The following is a 26,348-nucleotide window of genomic DNA, read 5'->3' as shown; positions in this document are numbered from 1 at the left end:
TCACAATGGTTCCTTGTACATTATATATAAATAACAAAGGATCCCATCAAGATAAATGCTGAAACTCAACTGTCAATGGTGAACTTGTGGAAATAGAAAGTGTGGTGCATCCGAGGAACAGGAGAGTCGACGAATTAAGCTCTTCCTGAGAAGTCTGCAGTCCTCACTTTCTCTTGGACAATATGAGAAATGCCTGGGTTAGCAACCAGAACCTGGGATTCGGGCCAATTGTTCAAATCAGAGTTCTGGGGGGTAAAGATTGAGGAACCATTAAGCACGATAAATTGGCTTTGAACAAAATAAGGCAGAGGACCCGAGACTCCACAGTGGCCAAGTATTCAACCTCAAGTATGAGGAGTCTTCTCATGTTTGATGCATGATGAAAGCAGCTAGTTTTCAGTTATGTTAACATGTTTGTCTGCTGTTATACTGGCTCTCTTGCTCTCTCTGCAAGCTTCTTAGGAGGTGATTCTGACACTATTGCAGTGTCATCACTGTTTTGTAACAGATACAGATAGAAAACATCACCTATTATGTGCAACTCTATAGTTGGCCATACAGTCTCCTGCTATTGCTCCTTCTAAATCTCAGAGCTGGTAGTCTGTTACAGTTTAATTCCCTTGCATATTGCAGCCTGGAGATATCAATAATGATTGTAGAGGCTTTGCTACCCTTTCCATCAGGTTTCTGAACTGAAATCACTCCCAATTTTACCACCTGCCATTGACATGTGTTGGAAGGATTTGGTTTGGATAGGCCATGAACGTATTTTCCCTTGGCCATCACATCCTAGGACAGGACTCAGATTGGAGCTTCGGGCTCAGGGACAGTTGCACTATCCACTGCAGCACATTTCAATGCATGAGGCCTAACAGGGAAGGTAGATGAACTCAGGGCATAGTTAGGAACATGGCACCGGGATATCATAGCAATTCCAAAGATGTGGCTCAAGGATGGACAGGATTGGCAGCTTTATGTTCCAGACACAAATGCTATAGAAAGGGTAGAAAAGGGGCAAGAGAGGAGACGGAGTGGCATTTTTGATAAGGGATAACATTGTGGCTGTAGTTAGGGAGGATATTCCTGGGAATTCATCTACAGAAGTTATTTGGGTGGAACTGAGAAATAAAAAAGGGATGATTACCTTATTAGGATTGTACTGTAAACCCTCAATTATCTGTAAGAATAATAGGGTGGTAATATTAGGGGATTTTAACTTTCCAAACGTAGAGTGGGACTGCCATAGTGTTAATGGTTTAGATGGAGAGGAATTTGTTAAGTGTGTACAAGAAAATTTTAAGATTCAGTATGTGGATGCACCTACTGGAGAAGGTGCAAAACTCTTGGAAAATAAGGCAGGACAGATGACTGAGGTGTCAGTGGGAGAGCACTTTGGGGCCAGTGACCATAATTCTATTAGCTTTAAAATAGTGATGGAAAAGGATAGATCAGATCTAAAAGTTAAAATTCGAAATTGAAGGAAGGCCAATTTTTATGGTATTAGGCAAAAACTTTCAAAAGCTGATTGGGAGCAGATGTCCGCAGTAAAGGGATGGCTAGAAAATGGGCAGCCTTCAGAAATTAGATAATGAGAGTCCAGAGCCAGTATGCTCCTGTTAGGGTGAGAGGAAAGGCTGATAGGTGTATGGAATGCTGGATGACTAAAGAGATTGAGGGTTAGTTAAGATAAAGAAGGAAGCATATGTCAGGTATAGATAGGAGAGACCAGGTAAATCCTTAGTAGAGTATAAAGGCAGTAGGAGTACACCTAAGAGGGAAATCAGGAGGGCAAAAAGGGGACATGGGAACCCAAAGGACTAGCCACACTACCATACATCAAGAGCATTTCCGAACTGACAGCCAGATTACTGCGACCACTAGGACTCATAACAGCACACAAACCAACAGCCACTCTCAGACAACAACTCACCAGAACTAAGGACCCGATACCCAGCATGACCAAAACCAATGTAGTGTACAAAATCCCATGCAAGGACTGCACAAAACACTACATAGGACAAACAGGAAGACAGCTAACGATCTGCATCCATGAACATCAACTAGCCACAAAATGACACAACCAGCTATCCTTCGTAGCCACACACGCAGATGACAAGCAACATGAATTCAACTGGAACAAAGCCACTATTATAGGACAAGCCAAACAGAGAACAGCCAGGGAATTCCTAGAGGCATGGCACTCATCCACAGATTCAATCAATAAGCACATCGACCTGGACCCAATATACCGACCACTGCAGTGGACAGCTGGAACTCACAACCGGAAGCAGCAGATTCAAATCACTACAAATGCCAGAGGAAAGATCACAGAAGCGCTTCACAGGAGGCTCCCATGCACTGAGGAGGTCACCTAGACAGGGGACGAAACATCTGCAACACAAATTCCCAGCTCGGCGAACAGAACCACAACAACGAGCACCCGAGCTACAAATCTTCTCACAAACTTTGGGACATAAGATAGCTTTGGCAAATAGGCTTATTGAGAATCCAAATGGTTTTTACAAATACATTAAGGACAAAAGGCTAACTAGGTAGAGAACAGGGCCCCTCAAAGATCAGCAAGACAGCCTTTTTGTGGAGTGCCAGGAGATGGGGGAGACACAAAACAAATTTTCATCAGTGTTTACTGTGGAAAAGGACATGAAAGATATATACTGTAGGGAAATAGATGGTGACATCTTGAAAAATGTCCATATTACAGAGGAGAAGGAGTAGGATGTCTTAAAACGCATAAACTTGGATAAATCCCCAGGACCTGATCAGGTGTACCCTAGAAATCTGTGAGAAGCTGGGGAAATGATTGCTGGGCCACTTGCTGAGATATTTGTATCATCGATAGTGACAGATGAGTTGCCAGAAGACTGGAGGTTGGCTAGTGTGGTGCCACTATTTAAGGAAGGACAAGCCAGGGAACTATAGACCAGTGAGCCTGATGTTGGTGGTGGGCAATTTGTTGGAGGAAATCCTGAGGGACAGGATTTACATGTATTTGGAAAGATTAGGGATAGTCACAAGGCTTTGTGCGTGGGAAATCATATCTCACTAACTTGATTGAGCTTTTTGAAGAAGTAACCAAGAGATTTGATAAGGGCAGAGCGGTAGATGTGATCTATATGGACTTCAATAAGGTGTTTGACAAGGTTCCCCTTGGGAGACTGATTATCAAGGTTAGATCACATAAAATAGAGGGAGAACTACCCATTTGGATAGAGAACTGGCTTGAAGGTAGAAGACAAAGGGTGGTGGTGGAGGGTTGTTTTTCAGACTGGAAGCCTTTGACCAGTGATGTGTCACAAGGATCGGTGCTGGGTCCACTGCTTTTTGTCATTTATAAAAATGATTTGGATGTGAACATAGGATGTATAGTTAGTGAGTTTGCAGATGACACCAAAATTAGAGTGTAGTGGACAGCGAAGAAGAAGGTTACCTCAGATTACAACGGGATCTTGATCAGTTGGGCCAATGGGCCAAGGAAAGGCAGATGCAGTTTAATTTAGATAAATGTGAGGTGCTGCATTTTGGAAAGGCAAATCAGCGCAGGACTTATACACTTAATGGTCAGGTCCTGGGGAGTGTTGCTGAACAAAGAGACCTTTCAGTGCAGTTCATAAGTCCTTGAAAGTGGAATCGCAGGTAGATAGGATAGTGAAGAAGGCATTTGGTATGCTTTCCTTTATTGGTCAGAGTATTGAGTACAGGAGTTGGGAGGTCATGTTGCGGCTGAACGGGACATTGGTTAGGCCACTTTTGGAATATTGTGTGCAATTCTATCGGAAAGATGTTGTGAAACTTGAAAGGGTTCAGAAAAGATTTACAAGAATGTTGCCAGGTTTCAAGGATTTGAGCTATAGGGATAGCTAGGGCTGTTTTCCCTGGATTGATGGAGGCTGAGGGATGACCTTATACAGGTTTATAAAATCATGAGAGGCATGGATAGAGTAAATAGACAAGGTCTTTTCCCTGGGTTGGGGGAGTCCAGAACTAGAGGGCATAGGTTTAGGGTGAGAGGGGAAAGATATAAAAGGGACCTAAGGGGCAACGTTTTCATGCATTTGTGGAATGAGCTGCCAGAGGAAGTGGTGGATACTGGTACAATTACAACATTTAAAAGGCATCTGAATGGATACATGAAAAGAAAGGGTTTAGAGGGATATGGACCAAGTGCTGGCAAATAGGACTAGATTAATTTAGGATATCTGATTGGCATGGATGAGTTGGATTGAAGGGTCTGTTTCTATGACTCTATGACCTCAGCCTAAGAAGTGCTCACTAAGATAAGGAAGGTGTTATCAACAGTGTTATTAAGCAGCACCAGGTCAGGAATAACCTGTTCACTGATGCCCAGTTTGGATTCTGCCAGGGCCACTCAGCTCCTTACCTCATTACAGTCTTCGGTCAAACATGGACAAAGGAGCTGAATTCCAGAAGGGAGGTGAGAGTGACTCCCCTTGCCATTGAGGCTAGCATTTGATCAAAGGTGGCATCAAGGAACCCTGGCAAAGCTGCAGTCAATGGGAATCCGCGGGAATTCTCTCCTGTGGTTGGAGTTACAGCTAGATTATGGGAAGATGGCTGTGGTTATTGGAGGTCAGTCATCTCAGATTCGGTACATCTCTGCAGGGGTTCCTCTGGGTCATGTCCTAGACCGAATGACCTTCAGTTGCTTCATCATAAGGTGGGAAGTGGGGATGATTGTTGATGATTGCACAGTGTTCAGTGCCATTCACAACAGCACAGATACTGAAGCCGTCCATGTCCATATTCACCAAGTTTGGGATGACAAGTCTTCTTTTAATTCATTCATGAGATATTGGCATCACTGGCTCGTCCAGCACTTATTGTCCATTCCTAATTGCTGAGAGAGCAGTTAAGAGGCAACTACATTGCTATAAGTCTGGAATTACGTGTTGGGCAGACCAAGTAAAGATGACAGATTTCCTTCCCTGAAGGACACTAATGAACCACATGGGTTTTTTGTTTGACAATCAACAATAGTTACATGGTCACCATTTTAGAAATGGAAGTCAATCCCATGATCGGTGTGCTGATTGCCATGTGCAGAACTTTGGAGCAGCTGCACCTGGTATCACCATTGCCCACAAATGGACCCAGACTAGCTATATAAAGACGGTGGCTATAAGAGCAGGTCAGAGGCTAGGATTACTACATTGAGTGAGTCATGTCCAGACTCCCTAACGCCTATCCACAAGTCAGGAGTATGACGCTATACTCCCCACTTGCCTGGATGAGTGCAGCTCGAACAACACTCAAGAAACTTGACACCATCCAGATCACAGCAGCCCACTTGACTGACACCACACCCACATACATTCACTCCCTCTACCTCCAATGTTCGGTAGCAGCAGTATATACCACCTCCAAGATACACTGCAGAAATTCACCGAGACTCATAGTCGTACAGACATACAACATGAAAACAGATCCTTCGATCCAACACTGACCATAATTCCAAACTAGTTCCACTTGCCTGTGCTTGGCCTCAATCCTTCCAAACATTTCATATTTAAGTCCTTATCTAGTCTTTTAAACATGATAACTCTACCCACATCCATAATTTTAACTAGAACTTCATTCTGCACACAAACCACTCTCTGTGTGAAAGAATTGTTCCTCATATCTTTTTTAAATCTCTCTTCTCTCACCTTAAAAATATGACTCCTTAGACAGCACCTTCCAAACCCATGGCCACTTCCACCTAGAAGGACAAGGGCAGCAAATGCATGGGAGCACCACCTGTAAGTTCCCCTCCAAGCCATTCACCATCCTGACTTGGAAATATGTCATCGTTCCTTCACTGTCACTGGGTGAAAATCCTGAAATTCCCTCCCTAAGCGCATTGTGTGTCTACCTACAGCACATGGACTGTAGTGGTTCAAAAGGACAGCTCACTACCACCTTCTGAAGGGCAATTAGGGTCAGGCAATAAATGTCAACTTAGCCAGCAATGCCCACATCTCATGAGTGGAAAAAAGGGCAGAAATTACCAACATGGAAAGAACCACATTATGCAAAGAACAAATGAGGGTACAATGCAAATTAAAATTTACACCTTGTGTTCTTTCATTCTCTCTTCCTGCAACCAAAGAATTGTTTATTTCAGCATCATTTGGTGGCATTTTCTGCCTCTGGAGCAGAAGGTTCCAAGTCAGGTCCCATTCCAGGGCTTGAGAAAGAAGATAGCGAGGCTTTCGTTAGAGTGTAGTTCTGAGGGAGCACTGCATTGTCAAAGGTGGGGGCTTCTCAGTGAGACAGTGAAACAAGGTCCTCTCTGCCCGCTTGGGTGACAGATTCCATAGCACTGTTTTGAACAAAAGCAGGAGAGTTGTCTCACAGCCCTGGCCATTGTTTATCCCTCAATCAATGATACAAAAAGAAATTAAATGCCAGTATCACCTTTCTGTTTCTGAGAGTTTGCTGAGAGCACCTTGGCTGCTGTCTTTCCTTTCCTATGTTGAAATAGTGACTACAATTCAAGAAGTATTTGATTGCCTTGAAATTGGCTTGAGACACCTGGTGGCCGTGAACAGTGCTCTATAAATGCAAGTTTATTTTTCAGTGACCTAATATGCAGAGTTGTTGGCTCCTGAAATGTTTCTAATGGCTTAAGCACAGAGGATTTGGCATTGCTTGTGTTGCATTTCTGCTATTCAACTCCTTCTCTGTGCACTGACACCATTCCCTTCTCCTGCTGCGGGATGATGGACCTGCCTTTGCTGAGTCCACAAATGTTCTTGGGTAGAAAGCACCTGTACATTGTACCTGGGGATTGCCAGAATGGTTTCTAGTCCAAGTGTTAGCTGGGGTAAAATAAATTGTTTGGATTTGATTGTGCAGCTGAAGAACGTAGCATTTGCTCATTAATCACAAATTAGTGATAAACAAAAACAACATCTTTTGACTGAAGATCCAAGTGAAGGGATGGTATGGTGGCTCAGTGGTCAACATACCACTGAACTACAGCCTCACAGTGCCACGGACCCAGGTTCAATTACACTCTTGGGCTACTGTCGGTGTGGAGTTTGCATGTTCTCCTTGTATCTGTGTGGGTTACCTCTGGGTGCTCTGGTTTCCTCCCACAGTCCAAAGATTGATCTTGCTAAATTGTCCCATAGTGTCCAGGGATGTGTAGGCTAGGTGGGTTAACTGTGGGAAATGCAGGGTTATAGGGTAGTGGTCTGGGTGGGGTGCCCTTTTAAGGTTGGTGTGTTTTCCATACTGTAGGTATTCTCTGATCATTTTCTGACGTTTGTTTTAATGGGACAGGAATCCTCCAATTAGCACGAGACATGGACCGATAGTCTACAGCTATTGTTTTTTCCAGGGCTATTTATTTTTTAACACAGGATTTGAGGCAATTCCATTATTATTACATAATTAATTACATTAAATATCTTATTTAAACATTTCTTGTGTTTTTATATACAGGGTAAAGTGCTTATTATTTCAAATGGCCACTTTCTTGTATCCAATTCTCAATGAATACAATCACACCACATGGCAAGTGTACTTAGAAGAGCTGCAGAATAATTTTTAATTTAGAATGTATTCCATGTTCGCAAGATAAAATCTCAACCTGGATTTTTTTTTTGCTTTCCAACTGAAAATCTAATTTATAATCCACCATGACCTCTTCAACATCCCAAGAGTTTACTACCTCATCATAGATAAAGGACAATGTCCGCTTTCTAACCTTCATCAGTCTGCCATTAAATGCAATATGTACACCATATATCAAAATATCTTCCTCTTCAAAATATAAACTCATCTCTCTCTAGGTTTTAAATAAGAAGTAGGCAGTAATTACAAGTAATGGTGAACAAACCTTTACAAACACATTAAAGATACCTTTAAAACAGTGGACAAAGGAATATTATATTGAATATAAATACTTTGTTTGCTAATGTTGCAATTCATTTTAGAATGCAAGACTTTTGTTAAAGCATCATATTCCCCACAGCTCCATCTATCCCTTAACAAAATATAGACCTTTCTTAAATAATTTTTAACTTAAAACATCTAAAATTAAATGTTAGTTCCCTCAGTGAGTGAAAATCCCAGTTCCCCCACCTCTGCCACAGTCTGAATAGAGATTTCTCTCAGTGTCCAGTTCAGCACTCACCGATGCTTTTATGTTTGTTCCTCTGCTCAGCTGCTGCCTAATGCATTCCTCACTGACCTTGACATCAATGCTCTTTCTCCACATTCACAAATCTTTCTTCTGCACCTTTTGTTGTCATTTGCTTTTTTTCCAGTCGCGGTGATTTCTATTGAATTTGGTTCAATCCATGATTTCAATTTGAATTGTGAATAGATTCTATCCTTTACTCAAATATGAAATTTTTAACAAACAGAGGCAAATGGTCATTCTTTACCAGATTTGCCTGATCGTTGCCCAGTTAAAAGTGACAGGGCCCCTAGGGATATATTTATTTCTCTGCCACACCATTCTTTCAAATAATGGAATAATAATTGCCATTAATCGATAACACAAAATAACTTCAAAATTAGTTGGTTTTGACTTTAGAACATACTGTGCTCGACAATCAAATGAATGCAAGATGTTTTGATTTAGTTTTAAACCGTGGGATTGAAATCCTTGATGCTAAAAAGATTGGAACACCTGATATTCATTCAGGGACCAGGGTATCACAGTGGCTCAGTGGTTAGCACTGCTGCCTCATAGTGCCAGGACCCAGGTTTGAGCCCAATCTTGGGTGTCTGTGAGGAGTTTGCATATTCTGCCCATGTCTGCATGGTTTCCATCAGGTGCTCCAGTTTCTTCCTGCAGTACAAAGATGTGCAGGTTAGTTGGCTTGGCTGTGTTCAATTGTCTGTAGTGTCCAGAGCTGTGCAGGCTAGGTGGATTAGCTTTGCTCTGTTTACACTGCTCCTTTACGTTCCAGTAAGGGAATAGCCAGTTGATCTTCTGTAAAATCCTTGCCAGGTCAAGCAGGGATCTGTAACAAACATAAAAGAAATTGCTGGAGAAACTCAGCAAGTCTCGTAGCATCTATGGAGACAAACAGAGTTAACATTTCGATTCTGATGATGACCCTTCTTCAGAACAGAGGTTCTCCTTGACTACCCTAAACTTCCATTCCTTCTGCTCTTTGTGGGCCTGATGTCAGAGCTGCTATGAGTCCAGGATTAAATTAGTCTTAGCAGTATTGATTTGTAGATAGGTTTCAAATAAGAAGTAAAATGATATTTGAAAGAATATGCAACAAGTTTATTTTCATAAATGTTAATTTACTCATAATGTTATTGGTAATTCATAAATTCATCATTGTGCATTGTGTTGTAAATTCTTGCAAGGACTGGGAAGTTTTCTCAATCTTGAAGGACATAGATTACCTTCACCAACAGGCTGCTTCCTCCATTGTGAATACAACACCATTCTGTTGATACCTTTGAGATGCCTCCACAAGCTATTGTGAGCAACTTGACACTGCATTAACATCCAGCTGACAGTCAGGGTGTGACTGCAGAGCATTTGCAACCTGAACCCCTCCACATTAGTTATTGCAAATGGCCCGTCATCATAATTTGGGAAGTCAGCAGGCCTATAATGGTCTCTAATGCAGCTCATTTGTCCAGATCAAACTTATTTGAGGATCAGAAATGATTCACTTCCTGTTTACTTGTTCAAGATGTTGACATGATCTTATTTTGTGAAATCCATCATAGTTTTTTATTTGCTTTATTCTTTCATTGGATGTGAGCATTGCTGGGAAGGCAAGCAATTGTTGTTCATCCATATCATATTTGAGAATGGGGTGGTGAACTGCTTTTTTGAACTGACACAATCCTTGGTGTGTAGGTATACCCACAGTACTGTTTGTGAGAGTCTTCCAGGACTCTTACCCAGTGACAGTGGAGGAATAGGGCTGTAAGCCCAAATTATGTTATGCGGCTAGGGGAGTTTGTAGCTGGTGGTTTTCCTATTTATCTAGCTCCAAGTGATAGAGTTACAAGTTTGGAATGTGCTGTCAGAGGAGCCTTATCAATTTATTGCACTGTGCTTTATATTTGGTACATGGTCTCAGTGCCTGTGGTGGAGAATGAATGCTTAAGGTTGTGGATGTGGTGATCATCAAGCAGGCTGGATGGTGTCAAGCTCTTTCATTCAGGGAAGTGGAGAATATTCCATCACACCCCTGACTTCTACCTTGTGAAAGGTGGTACACCCTGATAAAAGAGCAGCGCTCCAAAAGCTTGTACTTTCAAATAAACCCGTTGGACTATAACCTGGTGTCATGTGATTTTTGACCTTGTCCACCCCAGTCCAAGACCAGCACCTCCACATCACTGTAGAAGGTGGGCAGACTTCGGACATCAGAAGCAAGTTGCCCGTCTCAGAATTCCCAGCATCTGACCTACTGTGATATTGACAGCATTAACGACTGGCTTAGTTTCTGGTCAATAATAACCTCTAGCATATTTTGGAGATTGTTGACCATTCAGTAACAGGATTGATTGTTTGATTGCTGTCATATGTACCGAGATACAGTGAAAGGTGCTGCTTTGCATGCTATACAGGCAGATCGTAGCACACAAAGTGCATCAGGGGTAGCAAAACAGAGTGCAGGATACAATTACAGCTACAGGGAAGGTGCAGAGACACAGAGTTCAGAATTAATATTTAAGAGGTCCATTAAAAAATCAGAGAACAGTGGGGAAGAAGCTGTTGTTGAATGTATTTGTTCATGTTTTCAAACTTTTATATCTTCTGTCCAACAGAAGAGGGTGGAAGAGAGTATAACTAGGATGGAAGGGGTCTTTGATTATGTTGGTTGCTTTCCCGAGGCAGCGGGAAGTATAGATGGAGTCAATGGATGGAAGGTTGGTTTGTGTGGTGGACTGGGCTGTGTTCACGACTCTCTGTAGTTTCTAGCCATGTTGGGAAGAGCAGCTGCCAAACCACCTGTGAATGTCATGGGAGAAGGCAAGATTCTCTTTTGTTGTTATGGCCATTGCCTGGCATTTGCGTGTCATGAATGTTACTTGCTACTTAAAAGCCCACAATGTATATATAACTGTGTTTACTGTATAAACCCTGAACTGATTCTCTTTCTAAATCTGGTGAAGAGAAGCTGCATTTGTTGAAAATAAAACTGAACTAAAGCCAATGATTTTCAGACTTACTTGATTCTAATGTAAATATTTTACATTACTACAAAGGTAATGCCATGTAATAAACATGGAGGACAGAAGTCATGCTTTGATGTTGTGGAACTCTCATTGAGTAAATGCCTACGTAGAAAATGAGTTGTTGTTCCTCCAGCTTGCAGTCAGGTTTATTGGAATAAGCTAATTCTTTAACCATTGTAGACCCTCTCAGTCCAACAGACAACAGTTAGTAGTCTCTTTTTTATATATTACAGGCAAAAGAGTTCCAATTCAAGACTATAAGACCATAAGACATAGGAGCAGAAAGTAGGCCATTCGGCCATTGAGTCTGATCTGCCATTCAATCATGGCTGATAAGTTTCTCAAGGAGAAAGTGAGGACTGCAGATGCTGGAGATCAGAGCTGAAAATGTGTTGCTGGAAAAGCGCAGCAGGTCAGGCAGCATCCAAGGAGCAGGAGAATCGACGTTTCGGGCACAAGCCCTTCTTCAGGAATGAGGAAAGTGTGTCCAGCAGGCTAAGATAAAAGGTAGGGAGGAGGGACTTGGGGGAGGGGCGTTGGAAATGCGATAGGTGGAAGGAGGTCAAGGTGAGGGTGATAGGCTTCCTAACCTGCAATCTTCTTCCTGACCTCTCCGCCCCCACCCCACTCCAGCCTATCACCCTCACCTTGACCTCCTTCCACCTATCGCATTTCCAACGCCCCTCCCCCAAGTCCCTCCTCCCTACCTTTTATCTTAGCCTCTTGGACACACTTACCTCATTCCTGAAGAAGGGCTTATGCCCGAAACGTCGATTCTCCTGCTCCTTGGATGCTGCCTGACCTGCTGTGCTTTTCCAGCAACACATTTTCAGCTCTGATAAGTTTCTCAACCCCATTCTCCTGCTTTCTCCCTGTAACCTTTGATCCCCTTGACAATCAAGAACCTATCTATCTCTGTCTTAAATATACTCAATGACCTGGCCTTCCCAACCTCTTGCGACATTGAATTCCATAGATTCACCACTCTCTGGCTGATAACATTTCTCCTCATCTCCGTTCTAAAAGGTCTTCCCTTTACTCTAAACCAATGCCTTTGGGTCCTATTCTCTCCTGCCAATGAAAACATATTCCCAACGTTGTCTCTGTCCTCGCAATTCAATATTCTGTAAGATTCAATTAGATTCCCCCCCCTTCTAAAATCCATCAAGTACAGACCCAGATTTCTCAAATGTTCCTCATATGTTAACCCTTTCATTCCTAGGATCATTCTCATGAACATCTTCTGGATGTGCTCCAGGGCCAGTACATCCTTCCTGAGATATGCAGCCCAAAATTGTTCACAATACTCTATATGTGGTCTGACCAGAGCCTTATAAAGCCTCAGAAGTACACTTATGCTTTTATATTCGAGCCTTTCAAAATAAATGCCAACATTGTATTTGCCTTCTTAAACTACTTATTCAACCTGCAAGTTTACCTTAAGAGAATCTCAGACTAGACCCCCCTAGTGCCTTTGCACTTCAGATTTCTGAACGTTTCTACCCATTTAGCTCAGGCCACCAGGGATAAAGTTCTCCTCTTCTTTGAAACATAGCCATGAGATTGTTTATATTTATCTGAGAGAGCACAGGAGTCTCCATTTAACAAAGTGATGGCACCTCTGACAGTGCAACACTCCCTCAGCACTGCACTGAGGACTTCATTCTTGCCCTCAAGTCCTGGAGTGGGCATTGACTTCACAATTTTCTGAGTCAGAGGTGAGACTACTCCATCAAGCTGACATTGAACAATTCATGTGCAGTGGTGAAAGCAAGAATAAAGAACGTACATTAGCCTAGTACGTTTCATGACCTCAGGCCAAATGTAAATGTTCTACAGCAAAATGGTTTTTGTATTCCCTCATGGGATTTGGGCGTCAGCTGCTGACCAGCATTTGTTGCCCAACCCTAGTTGCTGTTGAGAAGGTGCCAGTGAGTTGCCTTCTTAAATCGCTGCAGCCCATTTGCTAATTGTTTACTGTTCTGAAGTAAATATGGAAAAGCCCACATCTGTATTTGATTTTCTCTTTTCTTCACATTTTCTTCTGTTTCTTTCCTTTCCCATTAACATTCCTTGAATTTTTTTTTCCTGCCGCGCTCTCCCTTCTCTTGTCTTTTCTTTTTGATGATATTTCAAAGATTTTTCTTGCCCATATCTCGTAGCTCTCAACATTCTGTGTGGCGATGGAGATGAATTTTCAAAACTGCTTTTCATCAGCTGGTTGATGCCTCAAGGGCTAGTTTTTTTAGTCATTGCAAAGCCTTGGCTTGAAAGGTTGACTTGGTCATACGTATAACTTGAATAGAATTGAGATTAAAAATGTAGGATTAAAAGCAAGGCATATGCTAAACATTGTTTCAAGGTGAAACTATTACTAGTGGTGAGGTGTAATAACAAAAGAACCAGAGGGTGATGCAGTGATCCTGCATCCACTGAGTCACAGAGTCATAGAGATATACAGCACGGAAACAGACCCTGCAGTCCAACTCGTCCATACTGACCAGATATTCTACATTAATCTAGTCCCATTTGCCAGCATTTGGCCTAAACTCTTTTTATCCACGTATCCATCTAGATGTCTTTTAAATGCTGTAATTGTACCAGCCTCCACCACCTCCTCTGGCAGCTCATTCCATTCACGCACCACCTTCTGCATGAAAAAGATCCCCCTAGGTCCCTTTCAATTCTCTCCCATTTCACCTTAAACCTATGCGCGGCACGGTGGCACAGTGGTTAGCACTGCTGCCTCACAGCGTCAGAGACCCGGGTTCAATTCCCACCTCAGGCGACTGACTGTTTGGAGTTTGCACGTTCTCCCCGTGTCTGCGTGGGTTTCCTCCGGGTGCTCCGGTTTCCTCCCACTATCCAAAGATGTGCAGGGTCAGGTGAATTGGCCATACTAAATTGCCTGTAGTGTTAGATAAGGGGCAAATGTAGGGGTAGGTGGGTTTCGCTTCGGCGGGTCGGTGTGGACTTGTTGGGCCGAAGGGCCTATTTCCTCACTGTAATCTAATCTAATCTATGCCCTCTAGTTTTGGACTCCCCTACCCTGGGGAAAAAAACCTCGCCTAGTCCACGTCCATCATGATTTTATAAAATTCTACATGCTCCCCCCTCATCCTCCGATGCTCCAAGGAAAATAGACCCAGGCCTATTCAGCCTCTCCACGTAGATCAAGCCCCCCAACCTTGGCAACATCCATGTAAATCTTTTCTGAAACCTTTCAGGTTTCACAACAGAACCAGGTGGAGAAGCTTGGTTGAGCTGGTTGTGAATCTAGTATGCAATGATACATTAATATCGTGAGTTTACTGTCTGAAAAAAATGATGAAAAGACAATAATACAATTTGAAAAGGAATTGAAAATGCATTTGAAAATACAGTAAGTCTTCTTAATTCATTCATGGGACATGGACATCATTGGCTAGGTCAGCACTTATTATCCATCTTTATTTGCCCTTGAGAAGGTGGTGGTCAGCTGCATGGCTATGGGGAAAGAGAACGGGAATGGGCTTAACTGAATAGTTCTTGTGAACTGGCATAGACAAAATGGTCTGAATGGCCTGCTTTTGTGATATAATTCTATGACTCTCTGTTTTAACACAAGGGGGTCAATATATTTAAATAAACCCTGGTAAGTGAAATCCTGGACATGTATGCTTTATCACTTTTCAATTAGACTTCCATATGTTTTGATTTTGACCTTTCTTCATGATTCTTTGGTCTAAAGCAGTTGAGATGCAGAGTTGACAGTCAATTAGAACAATGGCTACTATTAAAGGAGGTAATGGACTGGTTGTATTATTATAGTATTAGACTCTTAATCAAGAGACCCAGGTAATGTTCCATGGACCTGGATTCAATTCTTGCTATAGTGGAATTTGTAATCAAAAAATATATGGAATTAAGAGTCTAATGGGGACCATGAAACCATTCCTGAGGGGAAAACCCCATCTGGTTTACTAATGCTCTTTAGGGAAGGAAACTGTCATCCTTACCTGGTCTGGCCTACATGTGACTCCAGACCCACAACAACGTGGTTGACTCTTAACGATCCTCTGGGCAATTAGGGATGGGTAATAAATGTTGGTCTAGCCAGTGATGCCCTCATCAATTAAAATTAATTTTTGACAAAATTGTCTAGTTATTACTATGATGAACAAGTGCGTGACGTGATGTCATGGTTTTTACCAAAGGCATCAAGCAAGTTGGGGAAGACACAAACAAATGGTAAAATGTGTTTAGAATCCTGAGACAAATTCCTTTTTCCTTTCAGCTTCGTTACTGGCATTACTCAAGTGCATTTATTTTAATATCTCACTTTAATAATGAAACTTCACTGATAAGTGATTGCTACTGAAGCATTCTGACAATAACGTCCGTTCAGAGTTTTAAACTGCAGTGATTATTGGGCTTTGTGGCAGCTTGAGTTAGGGCCAGAACATTTACGTAGGAAAGGAAAAGAGATCTTTTTACAATTTGCTGCATCTCTGTCCTGTGCAGAAACACATCAACATGTTTAAGAGTTTCCAACTAAATTAATCACGCAGGTAGAGATTCTGTTTGTCTGATATGGACATCTCTCCTCTCCGTCAGGACACATTTGCTCACTGAGAACAGACAGCTTTTAAAGCCCCCGTGAAACATTCTGGCTTCAGCAATCAACCAATCGCTAACAAAGTCTTAAAAGACCAGAGCCATTCACAACAGTTTGATTCGGTTCCAAACTTTGATTCGTAGGCTTGCCTTTTTACAGCTACCATGACCTACAAGACCCTAACCACCTGTGCCCAACTTGTTCCCCTGCAAGTTGCCCAAGCTAAGCAACAGTTGTTATACAGTTGAGTTGCCGGTTCCAGCAGTGTTACAGTTATGTTTGTGCTAATCAAAGCTGGGAATCTGCCAACTAGAAGCTTAAAGGCAACAGATGAATGGCAATACCACTAAGTTCCAAGTTCCTCAACAGACTTTGAACTATATTGCTATTCCTTCACTGTCACTGGGTCAAAAGTCTGGAACTCCCTCCCTAACAGTAATGTAAATGTACCTATACCACATGGTCTGCAGCGATTCAAGGAGGCAGCTCACTACCACCTTCTCAAGGGGCAGGGAGGAATGTGCAATAAATGTGGGCCTTGCCAATGATCCACTTGACCCATGAATGGACAAAAAAGGTTGATTTCAATATTACTTAGAGAAATATACCAGGTTTTTACTTTGCTAAAGGATTATGTCTAATTTCTTGAAGAAAATGATTCATAAAATGTCCATGTCCAGTCATTTGCCCAAGCTAAAAGGGAACTTTGGGTAATCCTTTCTCTTGAATGCAGTGAGTGATGGGGTTGTGAGTAGAGATAGGTTGGTTCATACATTTAATGGCCTATGCCACACTTACTTTCAGGATCATTGTCTAATCTCCAAGAAAAGCTTTAGTAATGAGAATGGGAGTAATGTCTCAAGAGGTGTACAGTATTTTAGAGTTTAGATTAGATTCCCTACATGTGGAAACAGGCCCTTTAGCCTAACAAGTCCACACCGACCCTCCAAAGAGTAACCCACCCCACTACCCTACATTTATCCCTGACTAATGCACCTACATTAAGGGCAATTTAGCACAGCCAATTCACCTAACCTGCACATCTTTGGATTGTGGGAGGAGACCCATGCAGACATGGGGAGAATGTGCAAACTCCACACAGATAGTTGCCCGAGGTAGGAATCGAATCCAGGCCACTGGCACTGTGAGGTAGCAGTGCTAACCACTTTGCCACCCACAGCATGTATACAGCACAGTCATATTTTGGGAAATTTCTAGGTTAAAGTACAGTAAGAAGACCCATGTTAGTTGAAAAGAGTCAAGTTTAAGACATTAGATCGGAAAACTGGTGGAAACTCGTAGCAGGGTTGGCTGAATTCTGGACTAGGGTCACAAGCTGAAAGGCTACTGCTTTTTCAATTCTCCACTGTTGCTATTATTATTAATTCAGAAATAAGTGTTCCAGATTAATGATTGAAGTGTGTTGAGAGTGTGATGCTGGAAAAGCACAGCATGTCAGGCAGCATCCGAGGAGCAGGAGATTTAACGTTTCAGGCATAACCCAATGATGAAGGACTTATGCCTGAAACATTGATTCTCCTACTCCTCGGATGCTGCCTGACCTGCTGTGCTTTTCCAGCACCACACTCGCGACTCTGATCTCCAGCATCTGCAATCCTCACTTTCTCCTAATGATTAAAAAGAGTCAACAAAAGATCTAGTAAACCTCATGACAGAAGCTAAGGAATGTATAAATTGAAATCGTAATACTTATCCCTTTTATTTAAAATGGATCCTACTTTCTTGATGTTATGTGTGAATTGAGAGTAGAATGGTACAGACGATAATGGGATCCTGTGTGATGATTTTGTTGCTCGTTTGGAAAAGAAGATTCCTCTTGATGTTACATGTGTGGAAGTTGTACATATATTCTTTAAAGACTTGTTCACTGTGTTACTCTGAATAGTTCAAAGAGGTCACCATGTTAAGAATAGTCTCCAAAGGATCAAGAGACATTTTATGGTTTTAACCACCGTATGCAGGATGAGGGATCTAAAATGAAGGTAACGTTTTATAATTTTGATAAATTGAATAAAAGCCCAGAATAGAGTTTCAAAGGAGAAATATTCTCCTTAAGATGTTTGCTCATCTTTGACATAACCAGCAGCCAGAGACCATCAGAACATTAAAAACCAAAGGAACTGCAGATGCTGGGAATCAGAAACACAAAGAGAAATTGCTGGAAAATCCAAGCAGGTCAAGCAGCATCTGTGGAGAGAAATCAGAGTTAGTGTTTCGGGTCCAGTGACCCTTCCTCAGAACTGACACGTCACTTGTCACAAACATTGTCATTTTCTTAAAGCAATGTTTACTGATACCATTTATACCTGCCTTGTGCATCCTGCAGTGAATTGTAAGAGTTTGAAGATCAAGCCTATTGGTCTTCAGTTTGCTGTACTCATCATATAAAATGGAATGCACAAATGTAATTCTGGTCAGTGGGGAGTAAGACCAAGAGCAGACCATTCAACCCCTTGAGTCTGAGCTAGTAATCACAAAGATCACAGTTAATCCATATCTTAACTTCATTTACCCACATTGATTCCATCATCATTAATAGCCTCAGCTTTCATGATTTTATCATTTAAATGAAGAATTCAACTGGACTAGACACAACAGCGTTTTTGGTGGGGTGATCTTGTGATTTGAGAACATAAGAACATAAGAACACAAGAAATGGGAGCAGGAGTAGGCCATCGAGCCTGATCCACCATTCAATAAGATCATGGGTCATCTTTTCATGGACTCAACTCCAGATAGCCACCCACTCATCATAACTCTTAATTCCTTTGCTGTTCAAACATCTATCTATCTTTGCCTTAAAAACATTCAAGAAGGCAGTCTCAACTGCTTCACTGGGCAGGGATTTCCACAGATTCACAACACTTTGGATGAAGAAGCTCCTTCTTAACTCAGACCTAAATCTGCTTCCACTTAGTTTGACACTATGCCCCTCAGTTCCAGAGCATACTCTTTGTGTTTAGATGTGGCATCACACTTTAAGTTTAAGGTATCTTCCCATCTTAAGACTATTGTGGCAGAGGAAATAATTTATTTCCTTGGACCCTATCAATTCCTTCAATAATTTCAAACATCCGAATGATATCATATTGAAGTGGTTCAATGCAGTAAATGAGAGATGTTACGTTGTAAGATGATTTAGAACAACGCTTTCCGAAGAAGCCTACTGGAGTTACCAAGGCTGATCATTGTTAACTCTTCATAAGGAAAGTTACAGCTAAACACATAAATCTGATATTACTGAGTAATCTATTGGTCATAATGTGGAAAACAGTGAAATTTCTCTCCCCTGGTGCTTGAGCTGCTAATTGGGTCTCAATGTCTGCGGACGAGGTTCTTTATGTCATTGAGATGAATACACCATTGCCAATCTTTCTGAAAATCATCCTTTTGATGGTATAGAGGAGATTTGACAGGTTCAGAAGAAATTCCCAGTCCCCTGTACTCCAAAGGAGAAAGCCAGTATATCTAAAAAGATCTTCCCCTTTATCTTTTCCAAGTAAAGTTGATACAGCCTCAATATGTTCATGCCATCTCTCAATAGAATTCCTAGAGTAGTTTGAAAATCTCCCCTTGCACCATTCCCAGTTCACTCACAAGCCACTCTCTGTAGTGCCCATTTCTATCCCTGATGCTGAAAATCTGCTCTTTGCTCCAAAACTAGAATTTAATGGGCTGCAGGAAATGGGAGGACATGTATATTCTCCAGACTCCTGACACTTCCTCGTCCAATTTCAGTTTTTACCTTACTCAGGCCAAATAATCTTGAGTATTTGGAGGGATATGGGCAAGGAGCAGGCAGGTGGGACTGGCTTAGTTTGGAATTCTGTTCGACATGGACTGGTTGGACCAAATGTCTGTGCTTACGATTCTATGACTCTATGGTTCTCACCTTAAGGCTGAAGTTTAAGAATTATGAAGCATCAATATTAAACGTAATGTTACATTATTGGAGAAACTCAGCAGGTTTGGTAGCATCTGTGTAGAGAGAAACACAGTTAACAATTCAAGTCCACTATGACCCTTGTTCAGAATCATTCTGAAGAAGCACCATACTGAAGAACAGTCATACTGGACTTGAAACATTAAATCTGTTTTCTCTCTCGACAGACGCTGCCAGACCTGCTGAGTTTCTCCTGCATTCTGTGTTTGCTTCAGATTTCCATCATCCGCAGTATTTTGCTTTTATTCAATGTCACATTATTGTTGATGAAATGGAGCGGGATGAGCACGTGCTCACATTCAGAAATGAAAATCACAAAGACAAAACGTATATACTTTAATCAGAAATATCTTCAATTTTATTCACTCATACTAAATAAAATGTTGGTATATATTGTAAAACATAAATAATACAATAATTAACATCACAGTTGTTTTTCAAACAAAAATGTACCTTTATATATTATTAAATAAAGATTACTTAATTTATATCCAAGATCAACTACAAGAAATATTCTTTATTTTCTCCCCTAAAGTCACTGAGCAATATTGATTTGTTTTTGTGCTAACCTACATTTTCTGTCTTTCTCACTCTTCATAAATCTTCATAGCCTGTAATACAAGGCATTTGTTTCAGTGGTAATGTTGGTTAATCTTATCTGTATACATGCTGTAGGCTGTAGCCATTTTAGATGACACCGGTGCAGTGGATAATGTACAACATTGTTGCAGGTACATCAGTTAGCGGCTTATTGTTTCACTAAGGCTTTTAAAATATTAAAAAATTAAAATCATCAATCTGTTGTAAAAAAATTACACGTTACACACGTTGGTACTTTGTGCATCTGTGATCAAGTATACAATAACTGTCAGGTAACCATGGTGAAGAACCCCACTGGTACAATTTACTGTGAGTTTTCATTCTTCACAGGTCAAAGGTCCCAAGCCAAACTGAATTGCCATGTAACAAAGGTCATCTGTATCTGGGTGAAAGGTGAACCATCAGCAAAGACACTTATAGTGCAGCAGTCAGCTAGAAATAAAATAAATTGTTCACCATTTCAGACTAATTTATGTTTTTACAGCAATGAATTCACACAGGATTCATTAAAAATTTAAATATATAAGTGTTTTGGACAATTAATTTCTGTTTGCTTTAATCCATATATATGCATTAAATCTATTTCTGCATTGTCATTAAAATTGGTTTTGCTGCTTAGAAAGTGTGGCAGAAAATGTATATCGGGACATTTTAATGGAAGATGGATATGTTAATGATGGTGATATTAATAGGATACTACCAATAACATCTGCAGAACATAGAGAAACATGGTTGAGATTCAGAGAGTTGAGCCAAAGAGAGTTGGATTCAATATAATGTATATCATGGGATAAATGTAGAGTTTACAGGATTAGAGAGTGAGAGAGAAATATTCTTAGTTAAGCACCAAGCTAAAGATGCAAGGAACTTAGAGCAGCTGATTGGCTCAAAGAGTGCAGTACCCAATGCCCAAGAGAATCCAGTATGTACAGAATACATGAATGGTCAACCAAGAGGCAGGAGTCTATGGGAGAAATACAATCCACCGCTACAGTTACACATATCCAAGGCCTGGTCTTCTGTCAAGGTATAAAGGGGTTTTCACCATCTTTCAGATGAAGTAAAGAGCAGCAGCAGCTCCAAGGAATTTATTGACTGTTGATGAAAAGTTGAGGTTTGGTGAATGCTTGCCAAAAGAGATTTTAGCCAGATTGAGCCAGAGATTTTTACTTCGGATAGCATATTCTGCCTGTACATCTTCAAAGAGTAAGCATGCAGAGATACACTGTCAGCACAGAGTTGACCTGGGGTCAGCTGTCAGGGGAGAAAACTATAGACGATTGTTGAAAACCCCTGTGGTGCATCATAAATAAGTTAACATAGTGCTGCAGATGTATGTAAGGTGAGAAGACGATGTCAGCTTTCATGAACACCCTTTTATAACAGGTATTCTGCATCAGTCATTGGCTTCACTTAACCCTTTAATTTATTAGCTGCGTTCTGCTAACCCTTTTGGAGCCCTTGTTTAGTCAGATAAAGTTTAAGGTCATAGAAATGGTGCACAGTTCTTTCTTATATTTCCTTTTGAGCTACATTTCCTTTGCTACATGTATTGAAATGGTAAACTAATAATGAGCTTAGAGTAAGCAGAAAAAAAATTTCCTTATGGCATCTTTGCAACATTCTCGTTTTGCGAAAGAAAAATGGGTGAATTTGATTGGAAAACTAAGAGCTACATTCATTAAAAAGCCTGTGAAGAATAAATTGAAGATGATGAATGGATAGGGGCGGGTGAGGGTATTGTCATGACTATTATCCATACTGTGTGCACTTGCTTATAATAACAGAATTTAGTTTGTTAATGACATTGAATTATGTGAATGATGCTAACAACTGTTTGAAAGCAAGCAAAGTCATGGTTATATTGTGTGGATTTTCTGATCCTACACCAGATGCATTTAATGGTTCAAATCTCTTTTTCTGTTTTCCTGCAGTATATTTTTGCTAAGGTGGAGGATATTGCTAGACTAACCAATAATCATCACGGTCCAGACAGGCTGCCACAGTTCATATTACAATCAGATCTTGACAGAACTCACTGCCTCACCCGCCACTCAAAACCAATTCAAAGAATATGCCTTGGAAAACTGGTTTCATACAGTTCGTGTTTTAGATGAACAATTGTCAATGTTAAGATGGTCAGAGTTGCAATTCAGCATATAAGACAGTTTGAAATATCTTTCATCACGTTTAGCGTGTTGGTGCAATTAGCCTCCTCGTGAACGACCTGTCCTGTCTCCCTTCCTCTCTGGAAAGGATGAAATTCTGTTAGAGTACAGTTATACAGCAACCAGTCAACTCTGTTCACTAAAAGACTGCTCCTTTCCTCTGAGCTGAGGTGGCAGCCCAATCTTTCTGCACATTTTCTACCTCTGCGCTGCCTGCATAACTCGGGGAGGGGGAATATGTGCTGAACATTACACTTCCAATGAGGTTATGACAGAGCTGCAGCAGAAAGTCCAAGCAAATTTGGAGCTATGTGACAACGAGTACCTGTCACTGTGTTCCCAGTGTCTACCTCAGTCGTTAGCACTGCTGCTTCACAGGACCCAGGTTTGATTCCATCCTCAGGGTGACTATCTGTGTTGAGTTTACACATTCTCCCCGTGTTTGCGTGGATTTCCTCCGAGTGCTCTGGTTTCCCCCAACAATCCAATGTCATGCAGGCTACGTGGACTGGCCATGGAAAATTGCCCATAGTGTCCAAGGATGTGCAGATTAGATAGATTAGCCATGGAAATGTAGGGTTACAAGGATATGGTAGGGGTGTAGGTTTAGGTGGGATGCTTTTCAGGGGCTCAATGTGGACTCTGTCATGTGGGCCGAATGGTCTGTTTCCACACTGTAGGGATTCAATTATTCTACAATTTCCAGTAGCAATCATTGGTCGGTAATATGATATTGGCAAATGGTACATTGACTTCATTGCAAATGGGAAATAGAGATATCTTGCTGCAGTTATGCGCAGACCTTAATTAATTTCTTTTGCTTTAATCCATTAAATCTATTTCTGCATTGTCATTGAAATTGGTTTTGCTGCTTAGAAGGTGTGGCAGAAAATGTATATCAGGACATTTTAATGGACGATGGATATGTTAATGATGGTGATATTAATAGGATACGACCAATAACATCTGCAGAACTTACAGAAACATGGTTGAGATTCATAGAGAGGTTGAGCCAATGAGAGTGGGACCAGAGAGTTGGATTCAATATTATGTATATCATGGGATAAATATAGAGTTTACAGGATTAGAGAGTGAGAGAGAAATATTCTTAGTTAAGCACCAAGCTAGAGGTGCAAGGAACTTAGATCAGCTGATTGGCTCAAAGATGCATTGTGAACTCAGGAGAGATGGTTTCCACTGGGCCTACTTTCCCCAGAGTTTAAAAAGATGAGACAGGATCTGATTGAAGCATAGAAATTTCAGACTGAGATGAGAAAAGACTTATTCACTCAAAGGATAATGAACTTGCAGAATTCTCTACATTAAAGTTAAAAATTACACAACACCAGGTTATAGTCCAACAGGTTTAACACCAGAATTTCCAAATCATCTCTACATCAAAGATTCTGGAGGCCAAGTTGCTGAATATATTCAAGAAAGAGATTGATAATATTTTAGATATTAAAAGCAGAGTGGGGTATGGGGAGAAAGCAGGAATTCAGGTCAATGTGGAGCCACGATCTCTTGGCACTGCTGCAACTATGACCCTGAGCTTCACGACCAGGGTGCAATTCAGATCATTTTGTCTTCCTTCTGACTTGCGATGAAGATGGTATTCCTGGACTCCCAAAGGAATCAAGAATCCTTTTAGAATGATTCAAACCAAATCATTATTCATTCTGATTAATGGCAGTCTACTTCAGAAGTTAGACTCATCGAAATCCAATGTAATTGTTTAGTTAGAATTAGATTCACGTTTCCCTGGGTAATATCATATTCCCTAGTTCATTTCTCCTGGTGAAGCATGAAAAACTTCCACTTCACTAATTCTTTCATGGAGTATTAGTCACAGAATCAACATTCACCAGCACAAAGATCACCAAGGATCGATTACTCACAACACAACATGAATCAAAGGGCATGTGAACTTAAATCCCAGAAAATGCTGCAAGTGCTCACAATTGTCTGTGCTGGCTTTGAGATACAGAGATTATCAATACTTAATAACCTTAAGCTTAATTTTGTCTTACTGTTCATTTTTAAAGTAGCAACTGTAGATCAGACAATTATGGATCAAATATTTCTTATGAGTTCACTGCCATATTTTTGACAGCACTGTTCTAATGATTGGCCAGAAAGCACAAAAACTATTAGATCAATTAAGGTAGAAGTTGCAATTAATTATGTTATCTTGTTGTTACAACATGGCAATGATGGTACAGGAATATAATTATCTTGAAGATATGAATGCTACATTGGCTGCTTAAGGCACTCTAGAAAAAAGCATCAGATTGACAAAAGAGTAAACAGAAACTTTCCAAAAATTGGATCGTTGCTATTGTTGGAGTGATGGCCCTTTAAAAGCACAAAATGCAAATGATGCAAGCACTCAATATTATTATACGACCATATGCCCCAAACACTCTGCACTGTAGCACTCAAGGCAGTGATTGTGTCAGGATTTTATCCTGTTCTGAATATGTTAGATCAGCTGTAAATAAACCGACTAAATGTCGTCAAGCAAATACAAGCCACATTCCTAATTTATGTCCCATTTAGAGAAAACTTGAATATCACCACATCATGAGGAGCTGGGTTGTTTTCTTTAACAAATATATTCGAAAGCCAAGGGGAACAGCAGCAAGCTTTTAGGGAAAGAAATCTGCTATCTTTGCTTGATCTGGTCTACATGTACCATTGTAATGTGGTTAACTCTCCACTAGCCTGTGAAATGGCCAGTCAGTTCAAGGGCACTTTGAGATGGGCAACATTACCATCCTTTTTAGAAACACCTACATTCCCTTGAAAGGATTCATTTTAAAAAGTAGTAGAAACAAAAGGAAGTTAAAGCCTTAATTTTCCATTTTGAGAAGCATTTAATAGTCATAGAGCTATACAGTATGGAAACAGACCCTTCGATCCAACTCATCCATGCCGACCAAGTTTCCCAAACTAAACTAGCCCCACTTGCCTGCACTTTGCCTATACCCTCTTAAACTTTCTTATTCTTGTATCCATCCAAGTGTCTTTTAAATGTTGTAACTGCACCTGCATCTACCATTTCCTCTGACAGTTCATTCCACATATGAACCAGGCTCTGGGTGAAAAAACTGCCCTCAGGTCCCTATTTAAATGTTTCTCCTCTCACCTTAAAAATATGCCCCCCAGTTTTGAACTCCCCCACCTTTGCTATTCTCCTTATCTTTGCACCTCATGATTTTGCAAACTTCTATAAAATCACTCCTCAACCTCCAACACTCCAGTGAAAGAAGTCCCAGCCTATCCAGCCTCTCTTTACAACTCAAGCCCTCCAGCTCTGGCAACATCCTGGTAAAACTTTTCTGAACCCTTTCCAATTTAATGATATCTTTCCTTTCGCAACTTCACAAATTAATTGGATCTATTGCAAAGGTTACTGCATTAGTTCCAAAAATAATGGTACTGCTGCATCAACAATAACTGACTCTGTGCCACAAACCTGTCCATGCTATTAAGAAATCTGAAGAGTGGAATTAGGATTTTTCACACTATTGCTCTGTTCAGCAAAGCCTCTTTTGGAATGCAGGATGGCTGTATAGACATTCAAGGGAGTATAAACACTGTGGACCATCATGGCTTTTTATGCAACACGATGGCAGCAGCAGAACAGGCACCATCCAGGCTCCTCAGCCCGGAGCTCATCCATTCATCTGCTTTGTCTTTTCTTTTTCCTTTTTCTTCCTCTCTCTTTTTACTAAGATTTATATTTGTTTTAAAAGGAAAACCTGCCTTGGAGCAGCTGAGGGCCGGAGAGGAACAGACTGGAGACCGGAGCAGAGCAGGCTGG

This window comes from Chiloscyllium plagiosum, unplaced genomic scaffold (assembly GCF_037043375.1).
Source record: "Chiloscyllium plagiosum isolate Xiang-an unplaced genomic scaffold, Cpla_swu_hap1 HiC_scaffold_39, whole genome shotgun sequence".
Lineage (NCBI taxonomy): Eukaryota > Metazoa > Chordata > Chondrichthyes > Orectolobiformes > Hemiscylliidae > Chiloscyllium > Chiloscyllium plagiosum.
The sequence above is the reverse complement of the archived record's forward strand: the minus strand, read 5'-3'. Positions refer to the sequence as shown.